A 26,671-nucleotide genomic window follows, 5' to 3' on the forward strand; every position below is an offset into this window, starting at 1 on the left:
CATTTTTATAGTTTAAAATTTTGTCTTTGATAAAGAAAATAAGAAGGAAGAAGGAAAAAGAGTCTAACTGGCTTTTGAACTCTGATACACAGCACAGCTTGTGTTCAGCGCACACAAACACACACACACATATATATATATCACACATAGCAAATCAAACCCAGCTTAGACTCAATTTTTCTGCAGCTTCTTCCTTCAATACCTTTCCAGGATTACTAATTAATAGGGACCAGATGTCAAATACTTGAGTACAGCCTTAAATCTGGGATGCGAAAAGCCTGATCTCCTTATTGCCCTGGGACCTCATGTGCAAATTGAATTTAAGCATCATTATTGATTTGCTAACATTTTGTGTCCCTCTTCCCTTTAACCTGTTGTAATTAACAATACAAAGGAGAACAAGGTCCAACCATATAAATACCTTCCTCTCTAACATTTTTCACCAAAGCTTCTAACCAGTGTTCAGCAGTGAGCAGGATTCCAACTAAAGACTTGTAGCTACAACATAAGAGTAGAGAAAATGATGAGAAAAAAAAATTTTGAATTTAGATCTTTATTATACAGGCCCAAAGCTGTGGTCACCATGCAGTTACACTGTAATGGGAATGATCTTACTGAAAAGATCTCACTAAACAAACGTAAAGAGACCACAGACGACAGCATTCCAAATAACTGACACTTTAATTTGTGTGAGAGCAGAAATAAATAAAGGAATGGCAAGTATGTCCTTTTCACATATGATGGGACATATACATATTCCTTCTTTTCTATAGCTATTCAAGAGACAAAATCAGCAAATACTGCCCGAAAACACAGACCTTTCAGGTGATGGCTCAGCTAACTTTTAGCTGTTTCTCTCCCCTTGGCTATTAGATCAAGCACACATTTAGACAGGTGCATATGCCAAAAAAAGTAACACAATGTGGGTTTTTTGTATTTTATTTCTACTTCCTGCCCTTTCCTTCTCCTTTTATGACAATAACAGGAAGTAATTGGAGACACCTAGTCAGATAAAAGCCCTGGAATTTTTCCCTTCTAGTTTTTCATTATACTCTCATAATTTAAGGATTCATCACAAATTTTAAAAAGTTGAGGTGCCTTACAAGGAATTCATCATCTCTGGGATATAGATAGCCACAGTGAAGAGCTGCACATAGACTGCACACATAGTGTTATGTAAAAGTGGTTATCTTTAAAAAACAAAACATTTTTAAAAATTTGTAGATCAAAACAAAGCATGTCTTATTCCCTACAGGATTTTCTTGCAACCTGTTCTTCAATTTTTTGCACTAGGAGATGCTATAAATGGTATTAGTTACAATATACAGTCCACAGTCATCTTCTGGTCCAGCAGAAGAACCTGTCTCTCCGATGGATGCAAAACTGTTCATCTGAGCAGATCATCCTCAACAGCACAAATATGCTCTAGAAACTCATAGAGTTTATGGTTTTAATTTATAAAATTAAACCTGCCTCAGACAGGTAATATTGGTATGTAATACTGCCGTCCCTGGGTTCTGTCAAAAACGGGGTACTGAGGTGCTCAGAGCCGTCTCAGTCTGCAGCGCTGGGATCCTTCTGGCACTCCAGACCCAAGAAGCGATGTGGTGCATGCTAGAACATGGGTGCACTTCTCACTTAACTCTGCAGAGCCCAGGACATGGTAAGCTGCCAGAACTTCCTTCATCTTGCCTGTTGACAAAAGGAACAATAACTAGTCATCACCATTGCTGGAGTGTAATTCCAATTTTTAAAAAAGCCCTATAAATGAGACCTTTCTATTGTTTTTTTTTTTAGTCATGCAAATGTTTCATTAAGAAAAGATTTGGGATAAATTTTACAGTTTCTCTATTAGCCACACAATGATTATAAGGGAGAAAGGTCTTTTACTGCATGGTTCCCAAAACATTATCCAGGATTAAACATACTATTATTTTAAAAATAAGTGCCCAGTAGCTTAGTACTTTAAAATCTTCATTAAAATATTATCCCTGTAAAGAGTAATTTTTTATAGCAGATTTTCTGGCTTAAAGAGCTATATTGTCTCTCACACACACTGTATATAAGATACAGAGTAAACAATTTAGAGGACTAACAAACAATAAATGAGTAAGAATCCAACATATTAGTAAGTGGCTTATGTAAATTTGGTGTACAACTATCTCTAATACATATTAGTCATGTCCATTACGTATTTATAACACCTATAAATCCTTCATAAATGACATACTGAATGGGCTTCACAGAACCAAGGCTCAGAACAGACCATACTACATTATGTACTCCGATTTTCTGCCAATTATAATTTTCCCACATAGTGCTCTGTGAAGTCTAGGCATTTTAGTTCTCAGAAAATCAAGATTTTTGGTATCTCAGACTGAGAACAGGAAAGACCAAGATTACACCTCCAATACATATTTGCTGCAGAATACGTAGAAGGAGAGGCAAAGGTACCTCTGGGAGGGTGATTCACCCATTCCCTAGGTAATCTCAAGACGGTGTACATCTTTTTTCCATGGACTCTAAGTAGAATAAAGACCAAAATTTCTTACAACTGTGAATGCTTTATATCCTACCACAGGCACCTGACTATGTTCTCCTCTTTACTCCACAAAGATCATTCATAAAGCCATCAGATCCTAGCAATTTTCAATCAGTACTGACATGGGCAAAATTAGAAAAAGTAACACTGTTTCAATCTAATGTGAATACAGAGGCCGTGCAATAAATTCCAGAATTAATGCTAAGTTTTCTGTTACATACCCTGGAATTTTGTGGAGCCATCCAAAGTAGTTTTCGTACGTATAATTATTATCCTTATCATAATCACATAAAAAGAAATCACTAAAGGAGTAGGGTTAGCAGGTGATTTGAGAGATTGCCTCACCCATCCCTGACCAATGTCATACCTGCTGATGTTTGTCTAATCTATTTTTAAATATCTGCAAGGTTGAAAATTCCATTAATTCCCCCTACACAACCTATTCCAGGGCTCCACTTTTCCTTGACACATTTTTTCCCGATGCTGATACTAAACCATCATTGTTGAAATCTAACCTATTACTGCTTTCTTCTACTGATAGCATACATGGCAGCTAAAACCCTTCCTCTTTAGAGTCACTCATTGCTACAAGGTGGCTACCACATCTTCCTTTCATCCTCTCATGACTGAACAACCCCTTAATCTTTCCTTGAAGGCATATGTGCTTTAGATCTTTGAGCAAAGATTGCTCTCTTCTTGAATCCTACCTGAGCTACAGTTCCTGGAAGTGGGTGAAGCTCTTCCACTGAGGCCTTATCAGCGCTGACTAAAGTGAAATAATCCCATTTAATGCTTTGTTACTCCCCTTCCAGTAGCCTGGCCTTGTTTGAAGTAGCACTTCAGCTTGAGATCCAATCTTTTCTGCAGAACTGCTTAGCCAGTTGTTACCCATCTATATTTATGTGCAGCTGATTATGTTGAGCTCTATGTACAACTCTGCATTTTCCCTAATTTAACTGCTGGAAACCCACTGTTTCCTAGACTGCTCTGCTACTTTGTCAAGATCATTTTCAATCTCTTTGCTTCCAACGTGCTTGTTCTGCTCTATGAATTTATTAAGTGCACATTCTAACCTTTCATCCAAGCTGTCAGTGAGAATACTGAATAGTAGCAGAACAAGGAAAAACACTTGAAGAACCACACTTAATAGTGTTTCATTGAGAACTACCCTCTGTATATGGTTTTCAAATAATTTATGCACTCACATAATAATAATTTATTCTAGCCTGGTTTCCCTACACATAAGAATAATAACAACAGAAATATTTTGCCATACAGTCTTGTTCAAAAAAAGCAGATAATACTCACAAATATCTTTTAAAATTAAAAATTGTATAGACTTTCAAAATGAAAGCATTATGGAGAAAAGATTTAAAATGATAACACAGTCTTGCTGAAAACGGATTTTACATCTATATGGCTACTTTTATGAAGTATGTCCTCTACTGAAATATTGTTCACTTTAGACTTAATGGAAGTCTTCTATAGCCTCTTAAAATTGAGTTTTGTTCAATGAAAAGCTCCCCTGAGAAAGGAACAAACATATACAACTACAGTATCTCCTTTGAAACAAATCAGTTGCACAGCTTCACAAAACTCCAAGCTGCAAAATTACTGTTTACTATTTATCTTGTATAAGTTCTTGATCAGAAACATATTAAACAAGGACTGTTAACACAAACAGGATTGGTCATATTGAGCCTTGCAAAGAAAAGATTACCATTTACATTAATCTTTATGGAAATACAAGCCAACTCCATAAATACAGGAAGCACAGATCACTCTTCTTACCTAATTTGGGTTATTTGGCAGGCCTTTTCTACTTTTCACTCTATGATATATTTTGTTTGTGCCACCTGTGTTACTCACAAAAGTGAAATAATTTGCTTCCTGAGATGGAGACAGAGTCCCCACCCGCTTCTGGACTGGAAGAATGGAGGCCAGTAGAAGATGAAATACAATACAAACATCACCTTCATACAAAATTTGGTTTGATTTGCTATTTAGGAGTACATCCCCTTGGATTCCCAGTGAAGAGTGAAACTGACTTTGCTCTGAAAAATCCGTGGGTACAGAGAGCAGCATAAAGAGTACACACAAACACTTTTGACTTTTGCCAGCAGAAAAGAAAGAAATAGGGTAAAGAAGGATGGGCGAGCCAGCCTGACCCAGGACTGCTCATGACATGCAGCCCGCTGTCGGACTGCCAAGGCAGAGAGGGGCTCCCACAAAAAACTCGCTTGTTACAGGAAGTCAAAAGTCCTGAAAGTCAAAAGTCAGAGAAAGAAGTGATCACAAGGGGGACTGCACTGTCCCACATGGTGGTTGACCTGTCCCATCTCTGTGTGGATATCTTTATGATACAGGAAGGGGTTGCATGTGCTTTGAAGAGCTCTAACACATGGATAAGATACTGCTTTGTTCCTTAAAGGCCACTGAATATTCTATATGAGGTCACCTGAGTGAGTTTCCCAACCAAGAAACATGGATCTGATTACATCCCTGTGAGGAAAATGGAGTGAAAGGATAGGTACTGGCCTGTTAGCACTGGGTGGGTCCTGCCACCACAGTGGGATGTGTCGCAAAGGCTCAAGGGCTGGCCAGGCTGGGTGCAGCCAAAGCCTGAGACACATGGGGCAAAGGTGGGCACATGACGTCAGAGGTGCACCCCATCTGCGGGAAAAAGAACCAGGTGGATGGATTGATGTTACAGTGACCTGAAACCACCTAGGCTGAAAATAAAGATAATTCTGCAGTTGTCCAAAACTGTTTTATAATACTGCTGCATGTTTTAGAAACATCCAGTGCATTTTTTTCGGAATGACTGCTGCTTTTCCACCACAGTGGCTGAAGTTGCGCACAGATACAGTTCCAATGCACACAAAATCTCTTTTTATGCCTCAGACAACTTCCAGGGAAGCCACTTCAGCCATGTGGAATGGGGTGGAGGGTCACTCACATAACCTGAGTTGAGTGCCCAAGGAGGAGAATCAGTTATCTGTGTTAGGGTCTAGTGCCTTTTCAGATGGCCTAAAGGTTTCCTGGCTCACTAGCATGAGAACCATCAGGACATCTTTAATGGCACTACACACCTACTGTTCAGGCAAGCAAAACCATGATAAATGTCAGTACCCAACCACTACTATCTGGAGCCAGTCAGTGATGGCAGTAGAATTTGTCCCATGCTCGCCTAAGTGCCTACCACAAGTGTCAGGAGCACATGAGAGGCGTGTGGGTGTCCCTCCTCCGCTATACAGCACTCGTTCTATACTATAGAGACTAAACAGTCAGCTTGGCAGTGTAAATGTATTGCAAGAGTAAAGCGAGATGAGTCCCACGCCTTTTTTCCAAAAGGAGAAACAGGAGCCTGTATTTAAACAGTGCAACATTAGTGTGTTGGCTGACAAGGGGAAGATTACTAACACTCAGTGTAATTAAGACTAAGGTTATGAAATAGACATTAATAGAAGTGCAAAACTTCCTCATGTTAGCAAGCACCATAAAACCTACATAATTTAACTGACTTTAAATTTTATTGAAAGTTTATGGGTAGACTGGACTACTGAAAATGCAATACCTCAATCTTTGTGTCTTGGTATCATAAAGACACCAGGGATATAAGGCTGAAGTGAAGCTACAATGTGCTAAATTCAAATTATACTTAATTACAATGGATAACAAAGTCTCTAAACTTTTAGATTATTTATTTAAAAATATATTTTTAAATTAACAAGAATTAGCCAGTTTAACAGTCACATGAAATAGTTTTAAAAAATAGAGTATATTATAATGTAAAACAATTTAACATTATTAGAAAAAAATCCTATGTGACATGATTTAAAAATCTAATTAACTTCCAAAGCTTTTCTGCATTGAATATGGTGGTGTATGTGATATCAGTTAGAAATGAACAGTCCAGTGGCACACTACATTCTGTAGTTAAGATCTGATCAGGGTACCAAGCAATAATACAGTTGCCAGTCCTCCAAAATACAGGCTGGGACTAGATAACTTTTTATGGGAGTGGGTGAGTTCTGAGCTGGAGGGGGAATTTCACAGCCTTGCAGCAGTTTTCCTGGTGTGTGACTGAAAATGCTTGTACTGCAGTGCACAAGACAACAACTGTAGCCCCTCTGACCTCTTTACTTTCTTCTCTTTCTTTCAGGTAATCTATACCTGTTTTTTTTACTCCATATGTATCTTCTCTCAGCAAAAACTCTGTAATCCAAACTATAACCTTATTGCAGCTGTGCAAATTTTGGCCAAATTCAGTCCTTGGCTTTATCAAATCCAGTGTTGTCAGCTCCGGAGAGTTTCTCGTGAGCTCCACAATGTGATGTTTTCCTGTAAAACTTCTTCTTCTGAAAAGTGCAGCTCATGTGAAAATATGAGTTTCTGCATTTCTGTTAATTTTTCTATGTTCATAGATACACAGAAAAGGTGTAAAATGTGATTTTTAGGTGCTCACAGGCTCAGAAGAGTCTGAGAAAAACAGAAGGCAAAACAAAAGGGATTTTTAGAGCCTTAATCTTAAGATTTCAACACTTTAAAGCTAGTCTCATAATTTTTGAAGGCACAATTCTTGAATGTTTGGCATTTGCAAAACAAGAAACATCCAAATCTGCTACCTCCCAGCTTTGCAGGCTGAAGCAGTTATCCTGCTCTGCTTTGCCGTGAAGGAGAGAAAGATTTGTTTGGGGGTATGTCTACACAGTTTCATGACTGAAACTTGGCCATGAGCCAACTCTTGACATACTTGCTAGAACACTTCATCTACATTCAGGCCAAACAGTGCTCATTGGTGTGGCTATGGTATGGCAGACAGTGTGAGCTGGGAACTGCAAACAACACTTCAAGGTGTTAATGAAGAGCAGCCTTAATCTCTCCTCAGCTGAGCTTGACTGTGGGAATGCTTCTGGTTTGCTTCAAGGCAAAAGCATATCCATAAACACAGCAGGGGCAGTTCAAGCAAACCCTTCTGGTATGCACTGAAGCAGTGAGGACAGGCTCAGAGTCGGGTGGTGCTGAGAGCTGGTATTCACAGCAGGAGCATCCCCACCACGCCCACACATCCTGTGGGAGAGCTGGGAGCTGACAGTGTGACTGCTCCTGTGCTGCATCAGTCCTGCAGAATAGGCCTTAAACTCACCAGGACCTCCATGCCTTGCAGGAACTGGGTCAGCCTACAGGTGTCTGTGACTGATTTAGGGAGCTGTTTGCTGCCAGGGTCCCAGTGAATGTAATTTGTCCCAAAATACTTCTTTCCCCTGGCATTAACCAGAAGGAGGGGGAGTGCTCAGCAGGCAGCACCTCTCTCACTCAAGAGGTAGGTTGGCTGTCGCTGCCTCCCAGTTGTGGGGCTGATGCATTCCTGTAACTGGTCACACTGGGACAAAATAAATAAAAAGTCATTGCACAAACACTGAATATCATCTAGAATTGGCTAAGAAATTGTTTGCCAGCGGCACATAGCAGCTCCCTGTACTGTCTCAAAGCAGTAACTGATGGTTGGGCTTTCAGTAACATGGAGGAAGCAAGCTGAAACTCACATCAGCATCCCTACTCTGAAAGGGACTTGAAGCTCTTAGACCTCTCCGAGCATTTGTCAGGGCTGTATCACACCGATGGCTGGTGGCAATCCTGAGACAACCAACGACCCTAGATTTTTCTTCTCTCACAGCTGAAGTCTCTTCTTCAGTTTTTAGTGTTGTGTCTCACCTCACTAAATACCTGTGAGCAACTGTTCCTGAAAGCAAACTCTGGAGCATACAAAACAGTTCATAGCCCTTTAATATGTGGAATAGGAGGGGTACAAAGTAGAGGAACAAGAGACAGAAAGGTCACAGAGTGCAGGTTTCTATTCCTTTGCAATAACTGGCCAAGCTCTATCCTATAATTTATTTTCTGTTTAATTTTTAACATCTTTTTGCTTACTCTTTCAGTAGTTCATTGCTCTGATGACTAGAATTTACAGCTTACATTTATTCATGATCAGCTTATAACCTGAGGACCTAGAGGCCTGTTAGCCTGACCTTAGTGCCAGGGCAGGTCATAGAGCAGATCATCTTGTGTGCCATCACACGGCATGTACAGGACAACCAGGGGATCAGGCCCAGCCAGTGTGATTTTGTAAAACGCAAGTCTTGCTTGACCGACTTGATCTCCTTCTGTGACAAGGTGACCCACTTAGTGGATGAGGGAAAGTCTGTGCATAGTATCTACCTGGACTTCAATAAAGCCTTTGACATCATTTCCCACAGCATTCTCCTGAAGAAACTGGCTGTTCATGGCTTGGACAGGTACACTCTTTGCTGGGGAAAAAACTGGCTGGATGGTTGAGCCCAGAGAGTGGTGGCGAACGGAGTTATATCCAGCTGGTGGATGGTCATGAGTGGGGTTCCCCAGGGATCAGTATTGGGACCAGTCTTGTTTAATATCTTTATCGATGATCTGGATGACGGAATTGAGCACTCCCTCCGTCAGTTTGCAGATGACACCAGTTTGGGTGGGAGTGTTGATCTGCTGGAGGGTAGGAAGGCTCTGCAGAGGGATTTGGACAGGCTGGATCCAGGCTGCGTGAGGCCAATCGTATGAGCTTCAACAAGGCAAAGCGCCAGGTCCTGCACTTGGGTCACAACAACCCCATGCAGCACTACAGGCTTGGGGAAGAGTGTCTGGAAAGCTGCCTGGCAGAAAAGGACCTGGGGGTGTTGATCAACAGCTCCTTGAACGTGAGCCAGCAATGTGCCCAGGTGGCCAAGAAGGCCAATGGCATCCTGGCCTGCATCATGAATAGCGTGGCCAGCAGGACCAGGGCAGTGATTGTCCCCCTGTACTTGGCACTGGTGAGGCTGCACCTCAAATGCTGCATTCAGTTTTGGGCCTCTCACTACAAGAAGGACATTGAGGTGCTGGAGTGTGTCCAGAGAAAGGCAACGGAGCTGGTGAAGGGTCTGGAGTGCAAGTCTTGTGAGGGGCAGTTAAGGGAGCTGAGGTTGTTTAGACTGTAGGAAAGGAGGGTCGGGGGGACCTCATTGTAGCAAGGTGGGGTCAATCTCTTCTCCCAGGTAACAAGTGACAGGACAAGAGGAAATGGTCTCAAGTTGCACCAGGGAAGGTTTAGATTGGATCTTAGGAAAAATATTCTTCATCAAAAGGGTTGTCAAGCACTGGAACAGGCTGCATAGGGGAAGTGGTAGAGTCACCATCCCTGGGGGTATTTAAAAGAGGATTAGATGTGGTGCTTAGGGATAGGATTTAGTGGTGTACTTGGCAGTGTTGGGTTAATGGTTGGTGTTGACGAAGTTAAAGGTCTTTTTCCAACCTAAATGATTCTATGACTCTATGATAAAGACACTGATAACTACTACCTCTGCTGGAGTTACCTTGCTTGATAGGTCCTAAGATAGCATTTCCTTTTCTTTTTTTTTTTTACACAGCTGTATTGCACTGATGGCTCAGAGATATTTCACAGTTAATAAAAATACTTATTTTTCTCCTTCATTTTGCTGTCTCCAAAAAGTAATTGCAGAAATTATGTTTATTTCATTGAATGCCTGCCTTTATATTTGTACTACCAAATTTTATCCCAGTTTTGCAGCATCTCCTTTGGATGAAAGGTACCCATCTGTAGTTGCCTGCTAGGGTTTTATCCATCTGCAGAATGAATGTGTTTGCTGTGTCCACATGCCCTCTGCTGTCTAATAATAGTCTTCTCTCTAGATTTAGCTATCCTGTGAAGACCATCAGCCTCCTTCCCACATGCCCTTCATAGTTCCCTCTTTGCAGGGGAAATACTCTTTCCAATAGCTGCAGTGCAGGAATTATGTCCCTGGTGAATTAGAAGTGTATGAATAGCCATGAAAGGTGAACCGTACAACCTGGAGCTTCTCTTAGAGGTCCTAAAAACTGCTTGAAAATATCAGTCTACATTTTAATGCAATTATATATATTTAGCTTTATTATTTCCTTAAATAATTTTATTTTAGGTGCAAGTTATGATCTTACTTGTGGTATCTCTGTGACCTTAGCTGCTATTGATCAGAAAGTCAATAATTCCAGTGGTGATTCTGTCTTGTTGTGCCTGGCATTAAAAATATTTTGGCACCTTTACTTAAAATTTATAAGTTATGTAAACAGAATGCCTCTTACTTCCATGCTCTTGTTATTCTATAAATGTCTCCGTATTGATGGCAGATCAGTCCAGCACTAAATAAGCAGAAGATAATCTTTCTGTAGGTCATTTTGTTTCAGATCATTACCTCCATTTTCTAGTCAGCTGTTCCTCTGCAAATTCTAAAAGCATTGACTGAATCTACATTGCTGCAACCACTCATCCATTTCAGTTATTCAATCAAATACCACAACATGTAAAAATTGTATCAGATAATCATTATGGGACAACAGAGCTCCAGAGAATACTCAAAGCTCTTGCACCTGTTGAAGACTACTGGCTGCTATTATGCCAGCTATGGTCCCCCAATGATTTACTATTAAATCAGTCCTGGAGGTTTAACTGGATGAACTGTTAAATAAGATTTTGTTTCTACACTCTCTCATATTACATTTTAGACATTTTGGCAGGCTTAAATCTAGCTCCTAAAAAAAAATAAATCTTTAATGTCCTTGTTAACAAAAACCAATTGAAATAGCTCTGTATAAACGATTACAATTAGCAAAAATAGAATTTATTATTTTACCAGCTACTGATCCCACCTTTCTTTTCTGAAATACACAACCAGATACTCTTCAAACATCTCCATCACCGATACTCTTCTCCATTAGCTCTGACAAAGACTGTGATCTGTTTCTAACAGTAGTGGTTGCATTCTCTGGATACCACTGCTCTTAAAATTATCTCTTTTGCACATGCCTACTTCTAAAATATTGTGAAGTTTTATAGTTATCAGGTAGTCAATATTAGGTCCTTCAAAATTCTTAGCTTTTTCAAGCATACTACTGTCAGTAGACATTATTTTTTTTTAAGAAATGGGAAAATTAAAGTAAAATTCAACTTTAGTTGTGAATAGACATTTTTTTTTTCTAAAAAAAGACAATCACTAGAGCTACAGTCTTTGCTCCTCAGCTCCATCACAGACCACACAATCTACAAAAAGTTATCCATCAGCTTCAGTCAGCCGAGGAATGCAGCCTGCTCTGGATGCTGAGGACCTCCAGAGAGCAACATAGCCAAATTCATATCATTCCTGTTCACCAAGGGATTTAAATCAGAAATATTCTTGCTAATTACTATAATATCTTCTTACTGTAACTACCACCAGTATTTCTGAAGAGATCTGACATTATAGAAAGCATGAAAATATATTAACAAGTTATTTGAGAGAGGAAGATAAAGAAACTTTAGAGGGTGTTTGGTTTTTAATCAGATTCAACTGTCAAGAATATTAAATTAAAAAATAAACTGAAGACCCTTGAAAGCCCTTCAAGTTACCTTGAACACATATTCTGTTTCTTGTTTTGAACAAAAATTCAGCACAAAGGAAAATTCTTTTACTATAAGCAAAGCTTTTAGTAAGTAACAGCAGGCATTGCAAGAGAAGGTGTTTAAGATGTACTAAAAAGAGCAATCCTTTTCAATGCCAAGATAGCATTAAAAAAACCCAAACATAAGTAAAATATGGTAAGTAATTTAGTACCTGTTAGGTTGTGCTCTTTGGCTCAGATCACTAACAAAAGTCTTGCTAATCATTAGTAATTCTACTATTATAAAATGAACAAGGAAACTTTTTTCTCTAGTTGTAGAACATATTTCTTCAGTGATATAAATACTTGGAAAAACATATATAGTATAGAGAACAAACACATCTGACCAGAAGTAAAAAGGTGCAATAAAATGGAGATAATGAAGTGAGAAGGTTTAATCAATCCAAAGAAAACTTCATGCCCATAGCTACTTTAATTATTGAATTCCTACATATGTCAGTATAAGATTGTTAAAATATATTAGCCTAAATTATACACTTATTATATTTCTTGTACAGTTACAACCTAGGAAAATTGAGTCTGGTGGCTTTAAATACAACTTCTTTGGAGATTCCTAAGAATGTAGAGGACTTTCCAAAAATGTAATTTGTAAAGTTTTGGGGGGTTTTTTGCAAGTGCAGTGCTGCCAAATATTTTTGCCACTAAATAAATGCTATTTCAGCTGCATTTGAGCAGTAAGAGTGGTAGCTAATGGCCTATTCAGTTAATCATAGTTATTCGCTCCCTGGAAATGCCTCAGAATATAATAAATGCTTTGTTTTCGTTGTGGAGTGTTAAATTACAGGCATTACATAATACCCATGATATATAACCTATCCGTACGAATACAAACTGAATCCAAAACCATTCCCCTAAAATAATTGTAATACTTGGAGCCTCCAAAGAAAGAAAAATGCTGTTGTTACCCACAGAGCTACTGAAATAGCTCTGATAGCAGGGTAAGAAATGGCTATAACTAAAGTTCTGTTTTAACAAAACGTGCCTATTTGTCATCCATTTACAAAGGTCTGAATTAACTATTACGGAATATTTTTTAAACAAAGAAAACAAGAAACATGCTCAAATAGCTGAACCACATACATCCTTTCCTAAAGGAAAAAAGGGCTGCAGATGTAGGGTTGTAAGCTGCCCCATAAGAGACAGATCAAGCACTCTGAGACTGATGCTCTCATTGGGTGTTGTATCAATAGAGGATTTACACTGTTCACCTCTTTTTTTTATATTTATATAGATTGTGGAAGTCTCTGTCAGTCTTAGCTATGTTTTGTTCGCTGCTCAGAGAAGATTATATTTATTATGCTGCATGTTGACAACCTGTCATGAGGGTAAGGCAAGATATAGCATATCATATTTATATGATATAACAGCTGGTTATATGTCATCTCTTTGCGGTTGCCATTATACTGATGAGACAAGGAACCCCTTGTAGTTTCTTCAGGAAGTGTCTTCCAGAGGTATTTTTAAAAGCTGGAGTTTGTTTTAAAACAATATTCAGCTTCTGAGGTCAGAGTAAGCTGTGTTTTTTAGTTGCAATTGCTTTGCAGAAAGGATTAGATTAGTAGGTCATAAGAATATGCCCTTGGCTACTTCAAGGAGTGAAGACAACCTTTGAAACAGTCTTCTGTTTGGCTTCCCAGATGAAAGAACTCCTCCATGAAAGCATACAAAAATTCAAAAGGCTTCTAAAATTAGAATATGGATGAAGTTTGGTATCACACATCTCTTTTATTTCTCCTGGAGGAAAAGATACTCAAGTATTTGCTGAAGAAGTAATTTGGCAGGCCATAAAGTGATAAAAGATATATGAGGGTGTTCTAGTTTTAACTTTAGTTTTGTAGAACTGTTAAGAATTTACTGATGGAAAGGAAATCAAACCAAAGTGATTATAGAATGAGAGATTTCATGATTCCTAGGAAATGAAGAGCAGATCAGTGCTAGGCAAGCACAGAGAATGAAGCCGCAGCCAGCTCCAGAGACTAACCAAGGACACCCCCAGGCAAAGGCAGTCCAAGGGGGGAAAGAGTTTAAATGAGAGGACAAGTTTACAGAAGGTCAGCACTAAAGCACAGCAGCAAATTAACCCAGTGCAGAGAAAGTGAACAGTATGTATACCAGGAGATACTTAATTACCTTAGAGCCCCAGAGGAGTAATTTAAAAGGCATTGTTAAGTACACCTGCTGGGAGAACTGCAAAGAATTCACCATGCAAACATACAGGGAAAAGAAAGATAGTGAAATACAAGAAAAAACCCCTGCAAACGTGTTAGAAAAAGAAATTCAGCACTGAACAACCTTGGTAGTTCAAAATAAACTCTGCCTGAGACAATACTGCTGCCGTCACCTGTAGCTCTGCAGAGACTCATTTAGCATCTGAGCATTGTCTTTGGTGGCCAAAATGTCAGTAATTTCGGGTTGTTGTACGCTGGCACAGTGACAGGTAGAGACAAATTTGACTACATCCTACAACATAACTTCTGTTTGCTATCAATCAGACAAAGGTCTTTCATTAGGTTTCTCAAAACAAACTAGTTTTAATTCTGATGCCTTCTGTATCTGACGATCTTGTACTTTGGTGATGGAAGAGATTTGTAAAATCTGATGTGATATAAAACTGTGTGAGGTTGCAAGCAGCTTACAAGTTTGGATTAGAATTCACCATAATTGCAGTAACTTGGATAAATGTTCTGAAATTAATGCATTAGATCCACAAAGAAAAGAGTAAATTACCATAGAAAGATCTGCAGGGGAGTTATAGTAGTCTATAAGCACATCATCAGTCAGGATGATATCCAGTTGCAGAAAAAGGCAGCCTGCTATACAGTCAGAGCAATACTGTCAGCAAATCAAGTAATTATTTTCCCCTACTAGCAGCGGCAAGGCCCTGACTGCAATACAACTCTGCCTCCTGGGCTGCCGAAGGAAGAAGACGATTGGAGGGAGTCCAAGCAAAAGCCACAAAAAATTGGTAACAGATGTAGAAGAAGAGAAGGTTGAAAGAAATGGATTGTTTAGTCTAGAAAAAGTGAAGACTAAGAGAAGACATGATAACATATTTAAAATATGTAAAAGTTTGTTCTGAGAAGGGGATGATGACTAATTGTTCTCCATGTTTATCTTGCAGAAGACAAGACATAGTATGCAGTTTTGGAGAAAAGCTTTCTAACACAAGGACAATCAGCCAGGTAGCAGGCTATCTACAGGTATCACATGTAATGCTGTCCCAAGAAGCAATGAGAGCAGTTGAGACAAACACCTGTCAAGATGAGGAGAGGTATGCTTGATCCTGCCTGAAAGGTGAACAGCCCAGGTGATCCTGTGTGAGATCCTGTCCAACCTCATGCTTGGCCACAGAAACACAGCACAAGACCAGAGCCTTCCATCAAAGAGACTGAATACTATGATACGAACGACTGTCATTTGTCTCTAGATCCTTGCCAGGAAGGACAGAGCCTGCAGGACAAGGGATGAATCTCCCAAATCCATTTAGCTGACTAATTCAATTGGCTGGAAGTAGCAGAGAGCACCCACTCAGTAATCACTGCATGCTCCTTTACTTGTTTAACATGCTCATGGCTCAGTCGTACCTTTACTCCACTTTAGCTGCCAACAGCTCTTTTCAGTGGTGTGTAGGGACTGATACGGAGTATTTAAGTACACAATGCTGAGAGACCACTGGAGGAACGAGTTAGTAAATGACTTAGAATGAGTTGAACAGGCTATAAAAGCAATAGGCAGGGCCGAGGCTGTAGCAATACCTGGCAGGGACCAGGCTGGTCATGAAGGCTGTATCTAGGGAAGGCAAACGGCATACAGAGGAAAAGGGGTGACATGCCAACAGCTTGCACCATGGAGATTGCCACTATGGGGGCACAGCTGGCAACCACCAGTGCCAAATCTCTGCCAGCGAGAGCAAGTTCCCTGGCTGTGCAAGGCCAGCGTGCTGCAGGGGCCACCCATTCTAGCCACCAGTGGGGCTGTTCTCAGCTGTTGAGAAAATCAAAACAGAAACCCCAGTACGACACGGAAAGGGGAGGACAGCCTTCCTCGCGGGAACATTGAGTGAGGCCCTCAAGTTTTGCTGCATTTAGAAGAGTCTCAGGAGTAAAGATAGGGAAAGAGACTGTGAAAGGTCCAATCCCTCACAGAAGGGCAAGCCTGAGTGTGTAGACCCTCAGAGTGGCTTCGCCGTGTACACTGGTGGATTTGCAACAGGTCTCTTACTAATACTGATTTTTTTTCTGTTAAGAAGCATAGAATTGAATTGACGTTAACTGGAATTAAAATAAAAAATCATGTAAACTGGCAAGTGGGCTCATTGATTCACAGAGGGAGAGACTGCATGGCCACCAGGTGCTGTTGGGGTATGTGTGCATGTGTCTTGCACAGTGCTTCCAGGCCCCTCCATGGGTTTTCCCCTGTACTACAGTCACACACCCTGTGTTTGACTAGAGCAACCCTGGAATGAGGTGCCCTGCCTCCATTTGAAGCCTTCCAGTGGAGCAAACTCATTTTCCAAACAGCATGCACAGAGTGTAGAGTGAAACATTTCCACTACTCTTGTCAGTGTTTTAACCTTAAAAAAAATTATCTATAAAAACAAACTACTCTCCATTAAAAAAAAAAAAAATGGAGAGCAAGGGAAACATAGCCAAAGGTCTGTTCTTATGCTTCATCACTTGTAAAGACCAGATAATGTACTGTTGGAACTTTCTTCTTGCATGACAATGCAGACCATAGTATAGCTCTTGCCCTGGCAAAATCAAAATCATTGATAAATGGGATTAAACAGATCCTGTCAATAACTCAGTTGTTCTTTCTACCTTCCTGTTAAGCCTAATAGCTTTCTGAAAAACTTCCTCAGGTTAGAATAAAAAAAAAGATCATACTTCAAACATTTGTAATGATGATTTACACAATTTTCCTGGTATGATGTCAAAATTACTGCATATTACATTAACTTTTACTTATAATTGTAGACAACTAATGAGACTGTACACTTTACATAAATTCAGGTTTGATTTTTTTAATGGTCCCTGCAAGGAAAAAAAATGTAAAATACTTATACAGAAATGTTGTAATGCAACATCCTGATTACTCTCTATTTCTTTGATTGCCTAATACCCTTTGAAAGTAATTTAAAATTAACAGCTGTTTTCACCCTTAACTGCGTCTGGAGGGTGCACCTGTAATTACAGAAAGGACCAAGAAAGAAAACACTCAAAAGAATTATTTTCTCCTTTGATTTCACAGTCACTCCAGAGTCTCTGCAGACAGTATTTGCGTGGGTAATGATGACTCCTTAAGTAGAATAAGACTAAAGGTGACTTCTCTATAAAATGATGTAACTAAGTGGGATGTCATCAATTTCTCAGAAAATGCTTGCTTGCTTTCATTTTGTAAGACTGCCCTATTGGGGATCTACTTTACTGTCACCACTGAATGTCAGCACTAGGTAAGTGCTATGAATGTAGTAAATATTCCTCTTTCTGCTAAGCATCATGTCATCTTTAGATTGCTGCAAGTTGAACAATTACTACATATATTTATGGTGGCATAAACACTGAAGAAACTATGCTAACAAGGGACTGAGTATACAGAGAATAATAATAAGTCTCCAAAGACAGAAGAGTTGTCTGTAACTTCCTAAATTACATGAAAGTGTCCTTGTCTTTCTTAAACAATTTAGACAAAATCCCCCTGAAAGCATACAGGTTGTTAAATGAGAAGGCATCACAAAACTTCCCATTACCAGTAGGGGCAGTAAGGCCCAAGTCTGTTCCTAGCACTTCTGTTACGAAACCTAACACATACACGCACGAAAGAAAGCTCCTCAGCTAACAGATCACACTCAAAATGGATAAAAGCAAGAATTGGAAAAAAAAGAAAGGAAATTCTGTCCTTTATCATAAATGGAAAATCAAGACTCCGAGACATAAAGCAGTTTGCCCAGTATCACACTGAAAGCCTACAGTAAGCCACATGAGATCTTAACTTCAGAGCACTCAATCCAACTTGCATTAAACTATAATTCATATAATGGATCATATCTCTACGAATTAGTGATTTATATAAGACAGGGTGTCAACACAGATAGGAATTCCTGATTCCCCCGACTTTTCTGAAATCGTATAATTGGTGTGTTTAAATGAGAGCCCCAGATGCTCTCCAACAAGAAATAAAGCAGGGACACTTCTCATCTGAAATGAGGAATGCATAGCATGGAAACGGGCATGTTAGTCAAAATGCTCAGGTGATTAGATACAATAAGGAGAAAAATAAAGCTGCAATGAGGGATCAAGGTTTATGGAAGTTAATATTGTACTTTTCTCTGATCTTTGGAAAAGAAGTAGAAGGAAAAACAAATTTACAGAAAATCAGCAGGTACAATAACCATCACCATAAATTTCTGTATTTTGTGACTTTACTGTTTTATTTTACAAATATCCTTGCACAAGATCTTGAAGGATAAAACAGCACATCTTTGTAACTGACCATGATTCAAAAAGAATACAGCCTTTTTTAGTATTGTACTTCATCTACGTCAAGTCCAAAAATCTTTGGACACAAAGTTAAGTCCTGGCTTAAGTGCCTTAAGAAATAAGGTGATGGTGGGCAGGAGCTGGGCAGTTCTAGAATAAATGGATGCTTGAACATAACAGACATCACACTTTGTTTGGAAGAGACAAGAGAATCCAACATGAAAGAGTACGGAAGTGCATATTTACAGGTACCCACAGAATGCTTATTCGGTGTTAATCTAATCCTAGGTAGGCTGATTTCAGCACAACTACCAGGAACTATCACACATTTTGATTCAAAATCTGCTTTACTTCCTAGGTGCAATTCTGTTGGGATTTACACCCACCTACTATGGAACAGTATTTCTGTCTTTGAAAACCTGTGCTTTTATACTGTGCACTGTATCATGCTCAGGGTGAACAGATCCTCAAAGGAAGGGAATTATGGACATGGGAAACCTCTGAGACTGAAATTATTATTTTACTTTTAGTACCAAAGGCCAGATTGCTGTGTCTTGTAATTGATTACTTTCCACAGTTATACAACGATAAGCTAAAAAGATCAATAAAGTTAGAAGCATTTGTTTCCTGTGCTGAAAAGAAGATTTTTCAAGAACAAAGAATAAACTGGCACTTTCATTTCCTGCAAAGCAAAAACAATCTACTAAGGTAGAGCAGACCTTTTTTAACGTGATGACACTGATTTTTGGATGCAACTACAAGACAGCTTTATTTTGTATAGCAACTTCCATACAAAACATGTCTTTGTTTGAGCCTTCTTATGTTTAAACAGTGCAGTAATTCAATAATACAGTTTCAATGTTCATATAAAATAAAAACAGATACAGAGACAAAATAAGGATGCATAGCTATTTACATCTGTATCCTGATTGTCCAATAGGCACTTAAAACTGCTGTAAATGTTAGTCTGTTTAAAAGAATCAAGCTAAATATCATACTGGACTAAAAGCAGTCAGATACTCAGAAGACTGCAATTAAAACTTCAAGGATCTTGGTGATAAGGTATTTACTCATATCCAGGCTTAAGGACACTCATTTTTTGGTACTGAAATATTGTTTAATATATAGAAATAAAACTAAAAATCTGTCTCAGCTAAAATGTTGCAGCCTGGGAAACTTGCTTCATGAAAACCTAATAAAAAGCCAAAGATGCACAGTGCTAATGAAAAGCTGCTTTCTGCTTCTATCAAAAATATAAGTGCCATTGAAAGCAGATAGGAGGAAGAATAATCTCAATTAAATGATTTGTGAAAGATACTGGAGAGAGTATTTCAGAGGATTAAACTCCTTCATGTGAAATATTTTGAAATTCACCAAAGGTAACTCCATCAAGTAAGAGCTTGCTGCTAGGAGGGTAGATTCCATATAACATTTTCCTAACTTTTAATATGAAACTTTGAAAAATCAACTCAGTTTCAAGAAATGTAAGGTTTTTAAAAATATCTGAATAATATTTCACATTCTAGAATAGAAAAAAATGTTTTCATTAGAAAAACAAAACAATCTCATCGCAAGCTCATTCTACACTGAACCATAATGTTAGGAATTCAGAAAACTAGAAACATGAACTAAGCAAAAGGACAAACCAGTGGTGTGTTTTAACAAATCAGACTTTAAAACTTGTCGCTGCTTTATCAATCATGCTTACAACTAAGGAAGCAAATTATAAAGTTTACATAAGTGTTGTTACATTATTTTCAGTTTCTTTATATTTCCCTTAGTTGTTCCTTTTCCTTTAGGCACTTTTGCAATGATACTCACACGTACTTTAAATGTAAGCACATCCAGTTGTTCTAATCAGACTAGTCATATTTTATGTGCTTTGCTGGATCAGTATCTAGATTCTTAAATTCCATATTATCCATAAAAAGAAGTGGTAAATCAAGGGAGGAAGCAGTTCAATCCCCTTTTCGAAGTGTTAATCACAAATCAAAAGCATTTATTATTATAACAGCTAAAGCACTGCTGAGTGACTAAATGAGCACTCTCACAGCTTCACAGAGATTATCACAGAATATTCTGAGTTGGAAGGAACCCATAAGGATCACCAAATCCAACTCTTAAGTGAATTGCCTGTATGGGGATCAAACCTACCACCTTGGCGTTATTAGCACCATGTTCTAACCAAGTGCCTGATTATGTTTCTAACAGATATATTCCAGTGGATTATTTTTATGCTATCTCTTTTTGGCAGTGTTGCCCTTCAACCTCATCAAATGTGTTTTGATCCTGAAGACTGTCAAGGATGAAATAAAAGGGTAGAAAAGAAGGCAGGAGAGCTTTACATTACATATCATATTCAAGTAATGTTTAATTATTGCTTTCAGATAGTCACTATTGAGACCTTAGATACACAAAGCAAATGTGCAATCAATGGCTACCTAAACAGCATCCATCCTGTCCACTTACACAGAAGGCACTAGGAAAAAACATGCTCTCTGCTCTGCAATAGTAGCATAAATTGAACTGTCAGGAACTGGTCATAAATTTTCTTAAGTCGACCTGCCCCCTGACAAGGAACTGTCTAATACTTTTGAAACCATCTTTACTAGGGGAGAATCTAATCTAACTGTAAATACTTAATTTGGACTAAATTCTACCATAAGATTATTTTCCTATCTATGTGTTTATATACTTGGGCAGCCTATTTTCTTATTATTAAAACTAACTTCATACTCTTTTGAAACAAATATGGATGGGTATTGATTATGAGTCAGAGCTGACTGCTTGGACTCAGCTCTCTGGTCAGTTTGAGGGGTGCCTTCCTCAGCCTCTCAGGGAGCTGGCTGAACACGATGAGCATCTGCTCCTGACACCAGAACTGACTGTCCCATGTGTCACACTAAATTACCAACTGCTTCATTTGACATCAAGCAGGAATTTGGGAAACAGGTGAGGCAGACATCTTGCCAGTCCAGGGACAACTTTTATCGTAACTAAGCCTTCCTCTTCACAGTGGTCTCTGACTTAATGTAAGTTAGTGTCTCTAGTTGTGTCAGCATTAAATATTTCAATATGTTTTAGAATAACAAATTCTTTTTTAGGGATATGGAACATGCCTGGATCAATGATGGGGAACCGTGATGCCTTGATAGCCACAAAAACCTCAGTAGTGCAGACCCTTTTCTGTGTCAGTTCCTGCCATATATCAAAGCTCAAATTTTCAGAATAACAGTGCAAATTAGGAACATTTTACAGAAGACGTGCACAGTTCCTGCTCTCAAAATCTTTTCCCATTTCTAGGCAGTAAAAAGTTTGCCACGTTGGAGGTTGAGAATTGGATACTACAATGAGTAATTTTGTTGACTCCTTCCAAATGATACTATGATTTCTCCTGGGCCTCTCAAGATTTTTATGAGCATCGTAAAAGAAAGCAAGGAGGGCTGTAAAAAAAAATGAGAAGAAGCAATTTTTTCAAGGTTTGTCAAGTTGCCCAAAGAGCTGTTTCTCAGCAGGATGAGTCTGAGATTTTGTTTCAAGCAACTCCTTTGGGAGACATCACCTTGCCTTGTTACAGGCACGTCCACTGGCGGACGAGCAACAATAGGGTGGGTGGCCCAAAACCGAATGACATGAGCATGTGAAAAAGAGTATCTTCTTGATACTTGAAGTATCTTTAAGAAAGCTGACCTTTCAAAACTGAGAATATTCACCCAGCAGTGTATTCTCCCCTGGAAAACCCCAAGGAAAGCTTGCACTTTGCTCTGACAGGAATGAGAGTTTTCTGCACTCACAATTACTTGGCCAGCAAAGAGGTGGATAGACAACTTCTTGTTCCTTCCCACCCCACCACTACAGCAACTTGAATTTTCCCAGGACAGCCCATGTACCAAACAAGGGTGACAGACCTGCTGAGCAGCCATATCCACAGCATGGGCACATGGAACCTCAAGTTGAGCATTTACAGTGGCAGTGTAAAAGATGCAAACATAAAATTACCTTTAGAAAGACTTTTGAGTTGAAATTATTTTTTGTTAAAGTTTTTTGTTGTTTAAATTGGAAAAAAAAAGAGTATTTGGATAATATATTTGATCTAGTTTTTAATTTGCAATTTTTGTTGTTTGTTTGGTTTGGTTTTTTTCCTGCAGCTAGGTTTACTCTTACTAAAATGAATTAAATAGAACCATTACACTTTTTGATGAGAGGATATAGTATATCATATTGGTTTAGCAATGATATAGTTTAATACCTATTCAGATCTTGATTTCTTATAAAAGAATTATAGATATTATGTATCTTATTTTCAAGGTGATAATTTTTAGTTATCTTCAATTATCACCCTTTGAATCTATATGTAGTCATTATTTGTAAACAATATTTGAAGACCTAATCAATTTTTTTGCTTTGTAGTCACTTAAGCAATTAAGTTTGTCTTTTGCTTTACACAGGCAACACAATTTTCTTTGGTATGCCCACAAATATTCTTTCACCTGCCATGATAAGAACTGCAAAAATGCCTCTTTCCTACTACTTGGGACAAATTAGGTTTTCTCTTAACAGACAAAATGAAAAAATCTACTAGCTTGGCTTTTTTTTTAACAACAGCTTTAAGAAACCATTTACTGAACCTGTGTTTGATGAAATGTCATGTCTATGTAAAAACTGAAAGTGTATTTATACTATAAAAGCCCAAAGAGGTATAAAACAAAATTCTCCTTTATGTCTTTCCTCTAATTCACAGTAAAGAACATAATGTAATCCATATTCTGTAGCTGCAGGGAATGCTATAATCACATTGTTCTTGAATACAGTGAAGAGATATTCACTATAGTATGGGAGGGGGGAAAGCAGAAATTAAAACTTCTGAAAGATCTTAATAAGGAAATTAATAAAAACTTAGTCACTCACAAAGAAGGTTATTACATGAAAATCTCTAGTTTTCTGGCATTTTCTTTCACATTTCAACATTTTAAGAGTAAACTCATGGTTTCTCTTAATGCACAGAGTACAAATCAATGTGAAAAAACTAAGATAAAAAATCCAGCTACTATTCCAATGTATTAAAGGTAATTCTGGACTAAGGAAACCAATGTAGATTCAATGCCCTCATGAAGGCAAACCTCATCTGACCCAAACTGTACTCAAACTAAAATTATTAAAAATGAGATTAAACATTCTAGGAAAGCAAAGCAGAGCTCAAATCATGTGGTTCTTTCGATGCAAGTCTTCTTTCATCACCTTCAGTCACTGGAAGCCAGCATAAATGAGACTGACGGTAAGTGGGTACAAATAATGTTACACTTCAAACCTATTGTATGAGCAACCAGATGTTGCATTTCCCCACAGAAAACATGTTGTTCTATAAAAACAATCCCCAGAGTCAGAGACATCACAGGCTTTAGCTACCTCACTGGCATCTGAGCATTCCTTGAGGCAGAAGCTGTGTTTATCTGGAAAAGAAAGAATTGCTGGAATCATACACATAATAAGCTGCTTAAGTAATTGTTTTCCAGACTGTGTTCCAAGATGCCAATGGACTATGGTTTAGAGTGATGAAAGAAGTACCTAAGGAAAGCAAACTCCAACACAAGGAGGTGAACTCTCAACATTAATGTGACCTATAAGCTTTAAAACATTTTGAGGGATCTCAGCAGGCTGAAGAAGCTTCAGAATTTGAGTCTACACCAGTTACCTAAATCTAAATGTTTTTTCTAGGAGTGGTTTGACATTTTCCTACCTCTACAAGAACAATAACCTGGGAGGTGAGAGGAAGAGCATATATATATAACAAAAGGTTTTCAGGGCAACTGCAGTTGTGTGTTTCTGTTTTCACATAAAAAGTACAAAAATAAGACTCAATTGGAATAATGAAAGTTTGTTCTTACAAGCAATAATACGAAGACATTTTTTTTAAAGCTTTGAGATCCAACATAAGACATTTCATTACAGTGTACCTCAGCCAGAAATGAACTCAATTTGCTAGACATAAGCAAAAATCAAGTTGTATTTGATATAATGATCGTGATTCCAAGAAGATGCCGGAAAAACAAGATGTTTTTGAAAAGAGGAACAAACAGAAGTAAATTACAAAGCAGAAACATGTTAACAGGAAACAGAGCTAATTAGTGCATTTCAGTGATTTAGGGAAGGCTAGTTCACAGAATTAGGCACTTATTCCAATCGAGCATTAGAAACTCAGCAACCCAGCCACAAATGTAAAACTAAGCACAGAAGTGCTTCACTGTGGGACCAAAAAACCCTTCAAAGTGGTATTATGCAACTGTATCACACTGATGATACATTTACATTAACATATTAACATTTACATTGTGAAACTAAACTGCAGATTGTTTTTTCCCCTCCTTTCCTTAAGATAATTTTACAGAAATTAAATTAGGGCTGTTTGGGTGCCACAGTTGTATGAGCCTACATGTTAAACTTACAAAGATGCCTTTTATGTCATAGAAAATAGTACCTGTGACGTATTTTACCTTAAGCTAATGAAACTATATAAAAAATGGACTCATGTTTTCAATATACTCCAAGTACTGAATGCTATTATTAAATACTAATACATATATAAATAATTTCATGTTTTATGACATATTTACTATCACAATGAATTTATTGTCAAAAATAGTATATAAAGACAATGATTTCATTAAGAAATCATTTCATTAAGATTTCATGAAATGATTAAGAAATCATTTCATTAATGATTTCATTAAGAGTGTAGCAAAGTAAATACTACCCATTTTGAGCAAATGCATAAGTGATTAAAGCCAAAGGACTGTCTTATTCATTAGATTCCATCATATAAATAACTACATACTATGAAAAAATTTTAAAACATCCATAGTATTTCTCACAGGACTGGTTAGTTAGAGACTGGTTTGTCTTTGAAAATGTAGGATTAAAGCTATTTTCCCATTTCTGAATGATTGCAACTGGTAGGATATGCAGATGGACATCAAAACCAACACATAAATGGGATGCATAAAGAAGCATTGCAACAACTGTCAAGGAATAGTGAGACATCTGCAGCCCTGCCAAGAGGCAGGAGATGGCAGCCAGGGGAAGGAGAATCCCTGTGAGAGAGACAGGATTTGGATTTCTTCATGTGAAAAAAGATATATTCTAAAGATAATCCAGGAGCTGGACTCTATAATCCTTGTGGGTCCCTTCCAACTCTGAATATTTGAAGATCCTATAATTTTCTATAATGCACAGCAGATTCCCTCAGCTACCTTTCTTAACCATTCTCTGATGAATAAAATAGAAAGTGTTTCAGGATTAAGCAGAGCAGAAGCACTCTTGCAAAAAAGAGCCCAGGACTTCTAAAAAGGAACAAGCATTCAAAAGTTATCTAAGTCTTTGAACTATTTTGTAATTGGTCAGATAAGACAGAACTGGGGGTTAGTAGGCAACACTTGCTGGTGAGAGAGGGAAGGGAGGGTGGCAGCCATTAGCAGGGCCTGCATATTAACACAGGTTAGTGTCAGGAGTGTTTTTGTTATTATCAGTCAAAAATGCACAGAAGTTTATAAGCATCCACTTTCTTTGACCTTTCTCATAAAATATCATGGCAATAAACAACTAAGATTCACAAACATTTCTTAGAGCAGGCTTCAGTCTGTAAAAATGACGATTGTGTAATCCCTGTTAATTATAGCAAGTGTTTAAAGTGTAGGAAGTTGTATATTAACCCGAGCCTCCCATACAACAGAGGGGGAAAACTACCCCTAGTGAGCATGTACGCACATGAACTGAATGGAACAGTGCACTGAAGCACAAGAGTGAATTATCCTGAGAATCCAATTCCAGATACACAGTACTTCACCTGAACAGGGCTTAAAGCAGCAGCTCTCTGGTTTCTGCAGAGCCACAGCACAGTGGGCTGTGAAGAAATAGCCACGACTACACATATCCTGTGCACCCTCTACTGGTTTCACAGCAGCAAGCCATGGGGCTTGGGAAATAAATTTAATGAAGTAAAAGCAAAATCCAGGAAAGGACAGTCATCTTAACTATAAGCAATAGTAAAAGGAAATGTTAAAATTACTTTCGAAAACTAAAAGAAACGAATACCTGCGAAACCTTTTAAATTTTAAACTGCAAAAAGAAAATTAATTACTTATAGTGACCC

At 38.3% G+C, this 26,671-nt stretch overlaps 1 protein-coding gene across 1 annotated transcript in view; it reads right to left on the minus strand.

The window, feature by feature from the left end:
• Positions 1 to 545: 545 nt before the first annotated feature.
• Positions 546 to 26,671, minus strand: part of SCAF8 (SR-related CTD associated factor 8) — an 86,983-nt gene continuing 60,857 nt past the window's right edge. Inside the window, exon 21 of the mRNA XM_017822039.1 lies at positions 546 to 1,692. The gene's annotated coding sequence lies outside the window, so the exon portion shown is untranslated. The remainder of the gene's footprint in view (positions 1,693 to 26,671) is intronic.

Source organism: Lepidothrix coronata, unplaced genomic scaffold, assembly GCF_001604755.1.
Source record: "Lepidothrix coronata isolate B3197 unplaced genomic scaffold, Lepidothrix_coronata-1.0 Scaffold94, whole genome shotgun sequence".
Classification (NCBI taxonomy): Eukaryota; Metazoa; Chordata; class Aves; order Passeriformes; family Pipridae; genus Lepidothrix; species Lepidothrix coronata.